This window comes from Palaemon carinicauda, unplaced genomic scaffold (assembly GCF_036898095.1).
Source record: "Palaemon carinicauda isolate YSFRI2023 unplaced genomic scaffold, ASM3689809v2 scaffold186, whole genome shotgun sequence".
Lineage (NCBI taxonomy): Eukaryota > Metazoa > Arthropoda > Malacostraca > Decapoda > Palaemonidae > Palaemon > Palaemon carinicauda.
The window spans coordinates 165,880-178,262 of NW_027169436.1; the positions used below are offsets into that span (position 1 = coordinate 165,880).

At 50.1% G+C, this 12,383-nt stretch overlaps 1 non-coding gene across 1 annotated transcript; it reads left to right on the forward strand.

Moving 5' to 3' along the window:
* Positions 1–8,177: 8,177 nt before the first annotated feature.
* LOC137635862 (5S ribosomal RNA) lies at positions 8,178–8,296 on the forward strand. Its single transcript, XR_011042812.1, has one exon. It is a non-coding gene; the product is annotated as a 5S ribosomal RNA (ribosomal RNA).
* The last annotated feature ends 4,087 nt before the right edge of the window (positions 8,297–12,383 follow it).

Sequence of the window (12,383 nt, forward strand, 5' to 3'; positions counted from 1 at the left end):
TATGGTTAGGAAAAATACAAATTATCTCCGAATTTGTCATGTTTAGAACACATAAGTGTGAGACATGCAAAAAGACTGTTGAATAAATCAACCAGCTATGCAAAGGCCTTAAAATCAAAGGGAAATTTACCACAGGTGACATCAAAATCACCTAGCACTGCCAGTAATCCTAAGAAAAGAAATACAACTTCTGATAATAAAGTAGTGAGTGACAAGGTAATCATATTGCCTTCTGAGGCTCTGCCACAGTATATTAAAAATGGGTCATTGCCCATTTTAAACATAAGACTTACCCGGTAGTTATATATATAGCTTACGTCCCTGACGTCACGGCAGAAAATTTGAATCTCGCGCCAATCGCCGATTGGTTAACCAGGTGTACCACCCCTGCGCCCTAGCGAGGTACCTAGGAACCATTCCAGGAACCCTCATATATTCCCTGCCGCGCTAGCGGCAAGATGTTGGATTTTTCACTCGCTATAACCTGTATATTACAGTTATCTTGGTGATGTACAATTTATTTTTAGCCTTTGCTGGTTGGATTTTATCTTTACTGAGTGTTAGTGCTTTAACTACGTTTGTATCTTAACAGAGGTAGGAATGGGAGTTTTTTCCCCCTACTGTAAAACTTACGAACCTACTCTTTAACATGATGGCGGAGATCGTTCCACCATCTCTATGACATCACAATCGTGTGACGTAAGCAACATAGTACTGCGTAATATGTTGCATAATTCTTTTCTTTGCTTTTTCTTGTAAAGAATGAAAAGGAAATCTAACTTACAATAAGTATTTAACTTTTAATATAAAAAGATTATATTAATTTTTTAAATTTTTTTGTGTTTTTAGTATTCGTTCTTTAAATCATCGATACTATTTTCAAAGATTAAATAGAACTAGCGTATTGTTAATTTTCGCTGCGTAGTTCTCATGAAAATACGATGCAGTCCCAACTTGATATCGTTGTTGATTTTCTTTCGATGTTGGGATTCTAGTATTATTCTTATATTCACATATGTGTTCCGATTGTAAAGTGTAGCAATCCACTATTTTTGGGAACCCTTAAGATTTAAGTGTTGTTTACATATATATATATATATATATATATATATATATATATATATATATATATATATATATATATATATATATATATATATATATATATATATATATATATATATATATATATATATATATATATATATATATATATATATATATATACGTTATTGCGATATCTGTTAATTTTAATAACAAATCACTATTTTTGGGAACCTTTAGGAATTAAGGGTTGTTTACATTTATATATGTTATTCCTATATCTGTTCATTTGAATCATATAACATGTAACTTTCCCGGTAGTTATATATAACTACCGGGTGAGTATGTGTAACATTTATCTTTACCGGTAGTTATATGTAACTACCGGGTAAGTGTGTTCAAACATTTATTTACACTGAAAATATCAGGGTAATATTTTATAAAAAATATTTTGTTACATTTTTATATAGCAAGAACTAGAAACGATTTTGCATTCTCATTCAAGCCCTTGGCAGTAGAGAAAGATCTATCACAACGGGCAGGACTAATTATGGTCTTTTGTGTAAGAGTTAAAAGTGCAAGTTTCAGTGCTAAATTAGTGCAGTGAATTTATTCAGCACAGTGGACGTTATTTCCTAGCCTTAGACCTCTTCCAAGCTCCCCAACCCCTGGGAGAAGGAATGTCGATCGGCCAAAGGAAACGAGAGGCGTTAGCTCACGAGCAGACGTCCTCTCGAGCGTTCCTGTTGACGTTCCCAAGAATGCTAGCCCTTGCCATGGGAAAGCAAAGAGCATTGGACGTTAAGCTACTAACATTGCTGTTAGAGTCTTGCATTGCATCACATTTGCTAATAATAGCAATACTATAATGCTTACGAACCAACATAGACACGGTTTTTGTTCCAGAGCGCCAGTCGGCCATGAGAACCCTCTGATGAACTGAACGCGCCGAGTGACGTAATGAAGATCATTTTACGCTCGGCGCCACTTCTTTCAGGACGCTCGGCGCCACTTCTTTCAGGACGATCGGCGCCACGTCTTTCAGGACGATCGGCGCCACGTCTTTCAGGACGATCGGCGCCACGTCTTTCAGAACGATCGGCGCCACGTCTTTCAGTACGATCGGCGCCTCGTCTTTCAGGACGCTCGGCGCCACGGTCTTTCAGGACGCTCGGCGCCACGTCTTTCAGGACGATCGGCGCCACGTCTTTCAGGACGCTCGGCGCCACGTCTTTCAGGACGCTCGGCGCCTCGTCTTTCAGGACGTTCGGCGCCACGTCTTTCAGGACGTTCGGCGCCACGTCTTTCAGGACGATCGGCGCCACGTCTTTCAGGACGCTCGGCGCCTCGTCTTTCAGGACGCTCGGCGCCTCGTCTTTCAGGACGCTCGGCGCCTCGTCTTTCAGAACGCTCGGCGCCTCATCTTTCAGGACGTTCGGCGCCACGTCTTACAAGATCTTTGTCAGTAGAAGATATTGGTGATCACTTTTCTCTTGTTGAATTTGAGATTCTCAGAAGGAGAAGATCCTTATTCCTTTCGTCATTCAGTTGATTTAGAAACTCATGAAAGTTTTTATGATTAGTTTCCAAATTATTTTATGCCTGTTGCTCCACGTTCGCCACCCTCTGAATTTACACGTGGTCATCAATGAAGCTTTAAGGATGGTGGGAGACTGTTTAGAGTCTCAGAAGCACCAAGGAAAGACAGCTTTCTTTTTTCCTCTGAATAACCTGGCCTCTAGATCTTGTATTGGAGGTACGAGATTATTTTTAATTTGTTCCGTAACCGAAATACAAACCACGCTATTTACATTGGGTATTACTTTCGGCGTAGCTGAAATGACGAGCCATTAGATTTTAACGAGGGTTTCCTACCCCGTGCTAGTTAGCAGGGGTAGCTTGCTACCCCTCCCTCCCTCACACACTGGTGAAATGTCTCTCTTCACTTTTGGCTCGGACAATGGACAGACATGCCTGTCTTTGTCCTCGCTTGGCAGCCATATTTTGTTTTGTCGTTACTTAATCACTTACTTTTCTTTTACTCATTATATATGTAAACTTTTTTTTGCGTTTATGTATATATTTGAGTATAGGAATCAGTAAGTTTCCTTTTTAGAGTTCGTGCTTGTGTGTGTAGTGTACGATATCTCCGTGGAGCCCTCGGCAGTTAGGCCACCACGGTGTAATTTCATGGGTTGCGATCGAGTTTGACTTCGGTCTTTCTCTCTTGACATTCAACTTTTATGATTTTAATTGAATACTCTCTTATTTTTATTTTATTTCATTTTTTATTTTTGTATACATCAATTAAATGTTACCGGCGTCAGTTACCTTAGATGTCAGGATGCCTGAAAACTTTAAATCAATCAATCAATCTCTGTTGAGGTCGTTCACCCTTACTACGTTGCCTTTACTACGTCTGAGTAGCTTCCTTCCCGTGTGGGTGGGGTTGCTACGCCGTATGTTTTGTCTCAATTAGTTTATGAATCTAATTGTATTGGTTGATTTCTCAGTTTTGTAGAGCCATTCCTTTCGGGGTTTTCGTTCTTTATTTAGTGTTCATTAATTTTTTAAATTACGCAATTACATAGTTACATAATTATAATTGTTATAATTCTGTGTTTGTTACAGCTCTCCTTCCGTGAGTGTAAGTGGTTGTGAGGGCACGTGCCTGTTGTGTAATTCTTGTGTTTTTTTTTTTTTCCTCGGGATTCCTCTTCGGAGTCTTCCCGGGGAAATGAATGTTAACTGATGATTTTTGTTTTTATTTTTCACAGTTAACGATCTAGTTCGTTTCTGTAATGTGGCAACGGAGTGAGCTGTCTTGTTGAGGCCTGGGGATTCTGCTGTTGCTGCCTCCCCTATAGATCTTCGTCAGGGGCGTGTCTCCTTCTCCTGGAAGTACTCCCGTGACGATTGACAGCTCTCCAGTTTATTTTAGAACACTCAGGAGGCTCGCCTCCTTGGGTGGGTAACTTTCCTTCCGAGGGAAGTTTTCCTATCCAGGCTTGAGTTTTTTCCTTTTGGGGGGATCTCCTCTTGCCTTTTTTTCGTGCGACTATGCTCTTGGTGCTGAGCGGTCGCACCTGCAGTTACGCTCAAGGGGCTGGGCAACTGCAGGAGCCCCTCTTCGGAGGATTGCTCTTTTTAGGTCACTGGCTGACCCGTCTCTTCTACGAAGTGTTTCTCTTTCGTTCGCGAGGGAGTACACTCATAGAGACTCCTCTTCGGAGGACTCTTCTCATGTTGTTGCTGTTGGCCTCCTTCGCCGTAAGGCTCACCGTCCGCTACGTTGTAAGGGCCTCCCATCTCCCTATAAGGATGCTAAGAGGCGCCTTTTTGAATCTCCTCCGTATGCAGCCTGCAGCTCCTACCTCCTTAGATCTCTCCGGGATCGATCTCCAACGCCTTCCTGACCTTCCGCCCCTGGTGCAGATGGACAGCAGTCTGACCTCGTCATCCGACGGGCAACGGTCCCTTCGGGGCAAAGGGTTGCCTCCCACGTGGGGTGCTTCCCTTGCGTGTCAGGGTTCCCCTGCGCGCCCTTCTGCAGTGTTAGCGCACAGGTGCTCTCCTGCTCGTCAGCGTTTTCCTGATCGCTAGCGCTCTCCTGTTCGCCAGCGCTCTCCTGTTCGTCAGCGCTCTCCTGATGATCGTCGCCCCACTGATCGCCAGCGCTCTCCTGAGGACTCCGAACATCCTGCTGTTCCTGGTGTGCGCCCCCCTGCGCACCATCTGTCTCCTGAGCGCTCTAGATCTCCTGCCCGTCAGAGCGCACCTGCGCTTCCAGTTCCTGATACGCGCCCTGTGCGCCCACGTTCGCCCGCGCAACCTAGAACTTCGGTTCAGGTCTTGGACAAGGACTCTTCTTCTACGCACAGGATTCCACGCGTCGCCCTTCTGCTCGCCAGCGATCACCAGCTCGCCAGCGACCACAGACGCGTCAACAATCGCCTGCTCGTCAGCGATCTCCTGCTCGTCAACGATCGCCATCGATCTTCCACGCGTGTCAGGTCCCCTGATCTATCACTCGCCTGCTGTGGACCACGATCTCCGGTAGCTGAGTCTGCCGTAGATCTTCCTCCTGCTCGCCAGCGCTCACCTTTACTTCTGTCCTTCTGTGCGCCAGCTTCCTTCAATCGCCAGCACACATCTGAGCGCCCTTTTCTGCCACGCACCAATGGGCGCCAACAGTCTTTCCTGACCGTCCAGGATCGCCTGATTGACAGCTCGCATCGGCACTCACCTTCCTGATGCACCTGCGCGCCTTCTGATTAGCGCGATGCGCGCTAATCATCCCTAGTCTCTTACGCGTCAGCGATCTCCTACGCGCCCGCGCGATTCTTCGCCTGCGCACTAGCGTTTTGTTAACGCACCACCGCTCGCCGTCGCTTGCCAACGTGCCATCGCTTGCCGACGCGCCATCGCTTGCCAACGCGCCTTCGCTCGCCAAGACGCGCCATCGCTCGTCAACGCGTCATTGCCCGCCTACGCGCCATCGGTCTCCCGACCGCCTGCGTGACCACACGCCCACGTGCCCGCGCGACCGCACGACCACGTGCATGCGCGCCCGCGCACCTACGTGCATGCGCGCCTGCGCACATGCGCTCCAATGTTCGCCCGCGCGCGAACCGACGGTGTTCCATCGCGCGAACCGACGGTGTTCCATCGCGCGAACCGACGGTGTTCCATCGCGCGAACCGACGGTGTTCCATCGCGCGAACCGACGGTGTTCCATCGCGCGAACCGACGGGGTTCCATCGCGCGAACCGACGGGGTTCCATCGCGCGAACCGACGGGGTTCCATCGCGCGAACCGACGGGGTTCCATCGCGCGAACCGACGGGGTTCCATCGCGCGAACCGACGGGGTTCCATCGCGCGAACCGACGGGGTTCCATCGCGCGAACCGACGGGGTTCCATCGCGCGAACCGACGGGGTTCCATCGCGCGAACCGACGGGGTTCCATCGCGCGAACCGACGGGGTTCCATCGCGCGAACCGACGGGGTTCCATCGCGCGAACCGACGGGGTTCCATCGCGCGAACCGACGGGGTTCCATCGCGCGAACCGACGGGGTTCCATCGCGCGAACCGACGGGGTTCCATCGCGCGAACCGACGGGGTTCCATCGCGCGAACCGACGGGGTTCCATCGCGCGAACCGACGGGGTTCCATCGCGCGAACCGACGGGGTTCCATCGCGCGAACCGACGGGGTTCCATCGCGCGAACCGACGGGGTTCCATCGCGCGAACCGACGGGGTTCCATCGCGCGAACCGACGGGGTTCCATCGCGCGAACCGACGGGGTTCCATCGCGCGAACCGACGGGGTTCCATCGCGCGAACCGACGGCCTGATTCCTGCAGTAGCCATTGCTTGCCTACGGGTCATCGCTCGCCTGTGAACTACAGTATCGGATTCCGACCGCCAGCTCTCGCCCTTCCAACCACGCTCGCGCTTCTGCGCTCCCTCGCGCACTTTCGTCCGCGCACTGGCGCTTCCACGTTCGGCCACATGCGAACCATTGATTTACCATCGCGCGAGCGCCAGGGCGATTGCGACCGCGATTCCCGTCGGGGTTTCGCAACATAGCCAGCCTGGCGAGTCTTCTGGAGCGCGTATTTCCAGAACACGGTCTTCACCCCGTAAACGCAGAGCATGGCACGTGCAAGAGCAGGAAGAATCTTCAGAGAGGTCTGAGCAACATTCTTCTTTCCAGAACCTGGGTTAGCCCTTCCTCCTCGTCATTCCCTGGAAGGGTCGTGCCAGGAAGTTTTCCTTTCGAGATTTCTCCGTCGGGCAAGGGGTGACTGGTTTAGCCCTTCCTCTTCTCCATCCCGTGGAAGGGTCTTACCAGGTCCTTTCCCTCCTCGGTTGCGACCCGAGGTTTTGTACAAGGAAGCTCCAGGAAGATCATAGGTACTTTCCTCCTCTCAGGCTCAAGCTCCTTTGCGTTCCGTCTCCGTTTCGAACCTGCGGGCAAACTCGATGTTGGAGCATCTAGACGCAGTGACCGAGGACTTCCCCTCGGGTGTCTCATCCGTGGATGTCGACAAGCTCAGACACTCTTCCATCCTTGGGAAGAGCTTGTTTGAGCCCAAGGACAGAGACATGGACAGCTGTTGTGCGGAGGAAGTCGACTTCCGTTTTCACTCCTCCAAGGCGCTTTCTTCCAGACCCTGCAGGCCTCCAACGCCTCTTCTTTCAGCCTCGTCGGCCTAGGTTATCGGACCGGCTATGGCAGCTAAGACAAGGTGTACAATAGCAGTCCCCTCCTGTCAGGGACAGGTAGCACGGGAGGCTCTCCCGGGGAGGCATAATCCTAGAGGGAGCGGCAGAGTTCACAAACTCTAGGATTGGCAACCCCCCCTTGCAGGTCTCACGCTGGAAGGATTCCTAAGGTTACTCATCCGGATAACAGCTTCCCGATGCCGATTCCTGCACGATCTCCGTGATCAGCCAAGGATATCGCGCCTCGCTCTTACCATCTCTCCGTCTCTGTCAGGGAATCCAGTGTCACTGAACCTCTATGCCATGGGGTCGGCAAGAGTTTTGCCCGTTTGGGCAGAAGGATCCATGCCTTAGGAGAAGGTCCTCCATAGGGTTGTCGACGGCTTCACCCCCCGGCTTCTTCAGTCGATCCTTTCTCGTAGCAAAGCATCTGAGACGGGAGTTCCGTCGTCGACCTCTCAGCTCTGATCAAGTTTGTCGAACAAACTTCGTCCAGCGTGGAACAGCAGAGTCGATCAGACTGTTAACGAGGCTGCAGGACTCCTTAGGCCCTAGATCGGAAGGACGGGTACTTCCAGTTTCCATTCCATCCATCTTCCAGGAAGCTCTTGGAATTCAGCCTAGACTACAGGTGTTCCTGCTTAAGATGCGGTGTGGCGATCCCGCCGCGGCATCACAGGTTTTTCCCCAGAGAACTCTCCCTGCTTTGCTCATGGCCGCTCAGGAGCAGGCTTCCGCCTCCTTCGCCTTTTGGAGGTCTGGTCAACTCCGGTAGGCTCGGGTTCGACCTTCGACGCCGGGACAGGCTTCCGGGTCCTTAACATGAGTGAGGGATCATGGTAATTTGCTAGGAGCCTTCTCTACTTCTGCCTCAACATCTGAAGTATCTAGCCATGATATTGAGTCAACGGCCATACCACGTTGAAAACACCGCTTCTCGTCCGATCAGCGAAGTTGAGCAATGTTGGGTCTGGTCAGTACTTGGATGGGTGACCGCCTGGGAACACCAGATGCTGTTGCCTCCTTCTCCGAGCCTTCCCTTCAGTTGACTCTGGCAAGGCTGAGGAGAGTCGCAGTACCTGTTCTGAGTCAAGCAGAGCTTTCAGCCCTACCTTGGAACGTTTCCTGGGTCTCTTTTCCTCATTGACCCGTCTAAAGTCCCGAACGGTCGCCTCAGGGTAAGTTCCCTGTGAGGCGGCCCAAGTTCCGGTGGTATCAAAGCAACGATTAACCAGACTTTATGGCCCCTATGGGACCAGCGGAACGTGTAGATCTGCAATGGGGGTTGACCTATGGAACCTCTTGATGGGAGTGGATATTCTTGTCCTTTCCCCACATTTTGATGCTGTTCTCGGACTCGTCAAAGAAAAGGGGGGGGGGCATGTACCGGTTCAGGCCTATGGTCAGGACCTGAAGGATACCTCCCCATCTTTCAGGCAGGCTTAGGGGCCGTAGTCTGGCCCCTCTACAGATCCTACAGTTCCTGCCGAGTCGCTCCGTGCGCGACGACTTCATGGTACTGGCGTATTCCAACCAGCAAGCGACGCATTTTCATACCTTCGCATCTTGCAGTAGAGATACTGAGATGATCCGAGGTCCTCTCAATACCACTATCGGCTCGCCCATTCCGGGCAGAGGAATGTTCTCTCCGACTATCTGAGCAAAGCCTCGCAGATAGAGAATACCTGTGGGTCTTTGGCCTATAGTAACCAGCAAGTCCTGTCCTGGGGGACCTGATCGCGACAGCCTGGAACTTCAAGCTTCCGCTGTTCTTCCCCCCAGTCTCAGAACCCAAGACTCTTTGGCAAGATGCTTTCCGGTGACGGTGGGACAAAATCGACGCCTACGTCTTCCCACCATTGTTGTCTGTTGAGAATGGGTCTCAACCAGACCAGGTTGTCTGTCAACCTTTCGATGGCCCTGAGAGCTCCACTGTGACTATACGCAGAACGGTTTCTGGACCCTCTGGTCCCCTGACGGAACTCCCGGGAGAGCTTCTCCCACGGCACAGGCTACTCAAACAACCACACTACAACATCTTAAACGAGCCGTTGCATCGCTTCGGCTTCACGCCTGGAGACACTACGCCGCCTCCTCAAGAAGAGACAACCCGCTACAGTCGCGGAGCGGAGCTCGCGTCACCTGCGATAGTCATCCGCAGGGGTCTACCAGGCGAAGTGGAGAGTCTTCTGTGGTTGGTGTCGTGGGAGAGATACCTCTTCCTCTGAGGCCTCTTCTCTAGCAGTAACGGAGTTATTGCTTTTTGGCGGGAGGAAACTCTTTTCCGCTCGGCAGTGAAGCCTGTCGCTTAGCCTTTCCCTGGCCTTCAGGCTGAAAGGAATAGACTTTTTCCTTCCCGCTGGACCTTTCTTCGCTCATGCAAAGCTGCGAACGTCCCTGCCCCCAGTCGGAGTGAGACCACCTCCATGGAGCATGGTTCGGACTCTTTAGTCCCTTAAGAGATCTTCTCAAGAACCATTACGTCAGGTCTCTGATCGTATTCCGTCTTGGGGGATGGTGCTCCTGCTCACTCTGGCCTCGGCCAGTGTGTAAGCAATCTTCATGGTCTCGTACGGCTCCGCCCTTTCAAGAGAATAGGGGAAGGCAACATTCAGGTTCGCTCCTGAGTTGTTTTCTAGACTCAGAATCTTGGAGTCCCGGGCCTTCGGTCCGACTCCTTCAAGATTTCAAGTCTCCATTCTGTATCAGATGACCCAAACCTTCTCCTTCTTGCCAGTAAAGGAATCGAGGGGTTATCTATGAGAACAGCTGCAGTTTGTCCTCACGTGCAGCCGGGTTGGGAGCACAGGGAGGACACAGGGGAGTCACCAGTATACCTCTTCAGCTCGGACTCAAGGACATTCATCTCGACCTGAATCCAGACCCTCCTCCATCACGTCGCCCTACAGCACGATGTCGGATACATCGCAACGTCCCTCGCCTTCGAGTAGAACTACTCTGTGACGCAGGTGCTACAAGCTGGAGTCTGGAAGCGTCTAATGACCTTCGCAGCCCGGTTCCTGCAGCACGTGACCCACAGGAGTATCGATACGTTTCTATCGCTCTGTGGTGGCTACACAACAGCTTGTCTAACCTCAGGCTCCTTTTTGGACAGGTAGCAGAAGGTTGAGGGCATTGTTATCAGGTTTTAGTCTGCATGAACGAAAGAAGTATGTCTGGCCCTTATTTCTTTCTTCATCATCCCCTCTACTGGGGAGGCAGCATCCTGGTCTCTGCATAGCTGACCTCAATCCTCTGCAGGTAAACCATGCTTCCTTGTGTTCCGAGTATTGAGTCAATACTGTCGTGTCCTCCATACCCTGACGAGGTGGTATTGGGAACGTCCTAACCCAGAGTTCCTTCTGGAACTCCAGGTCAACTGCCTAGGACGGGTCACATTTTCTTCCTTCACACACAAGCTTATGTAGGCCACACGTTTCCTTGCGGAGCAAGGAACTTGTGAGGTGCAGGGACTCCTTTTCTCGAGTGCGACTCACTCGGATTCTGAGTGCCCGGTTAAAGCCAAAGCCAGTATGGCTGGGGATTTTCCACCCTTCCTAAGGGGTAAGTCACCCAATGTAAATAGCGTGTTTTGTATTTCGGTTACGGAACAAATGACAAATTCGGGGATAATTTGTATTTTTCCTAACCATACAAACCTTAGGTATTTACACATATTTGCCCGCCAGCCCTGTCCCCCAAGTCAAGTCCTACCTCTAAGTGAAGTGAGACATTTCACCGGTGTGTGAGGGAGGGAGGGGTAGCAAGCTACCCCTCCCCCTACCCCTGCTAACTAGCGCGGGGTAGGAAACCCTCGTTAAAATCTAATGGCTCGTCATTTCAGCTACGCCGAAAGTAATACCCAATGTAAATAGCTAAGGTTTGTATGGTTAGGAGAAATACAAATTATCTCCGAATTTGTCATATTATCTCTAGCCAAGCTACAACCCTAGTTGGAAAAGTGAGATGCTTTAAGCCCAAGAGCTCCAATAGGAAAAAATAGCCCAGTGAGGAAAGGAAATAAGGAGATAAATAAGTGATGAGAATAATTTAACAATAAATCATTCTTAAAACAGTAACGACGTCTAAAACAGATATGTCATATAGGGTGGAGGTCTAGCTACGTTATGGTCGAGGACCTTGTGGCAGCCCCACAGAGACTGTTACAGCCCCCTGGGTGGATTGCTGATCTCTCAAGGAATGCAGGTAAATGAGACATATAAACCTATGAAGCCAACTTCCTTATCAGGTATTCCAGGATAGCAAGGGTGGAGGTCTAACCACGTTAAGGTCGAGGACCTTGTGGCAGCCCCACAGAGATTTTTACAGCCCCCTGGGTGGATCGCTGAATCTCTTAAGGGATCCAGACAATGGGGCAGGATAACTTTGAGTTTCCGTGCTATTCCTTTAGGATGGATGCAAAATCTTTTTCCTAGTGAAACCTCCTTTGTTAGTTACTCTGATAAGACCTCTCTGCAAAACAGACTTTGCAACATCAAATATGTCTCTTTTGGGAGAGGGAGGCTTTTATCCGGTCCTGGATGTAACTGCTCTCAATGCCTTCGTTCAGAAGTCAAAGTTCTCCACGGAGGCATCGAAATCATGAACTATTTAAAGTCTCATGTCAGCCTGGTCACAAGGCGAAGCAGTCTGACTGTTTTCGCCTTCAGGCAGTAGAGCCAGACTACATAACTTCTGGCAATCTTGGGAGAAGAGGGGAGTAGACCTTTGGTCAGTACATCTTCTGAAGGAGGATTACAATTTCCTTTCATAGGAAAACCTCCTTTAGTTTTAGCTCCAATAGATCTCTCTCACAGTTCTAGAGAGGAGTTTAAGAGGCAGGCTTTGCATTTAAACTTTTGCTAAATGTAGCAGAATACTGCCCTCAAGAGACATCAGAGCCTCCCTGTATCTGGACGATTGATTTATCAGAGCTCTTTCTTACGATCTTCATGAAGGATTTTCAGATAACTTTGAACCTTTCAGAGGAATTGCGTATTCCTGTCAACTAGACGAGTCTCTTCTGACACCAGGACGCTTAGGGCCACGTCTTACAGGACGCTCGGCGCCACTCCTTCCAGGACGTTCACCGCCACGTCTTACAGGACG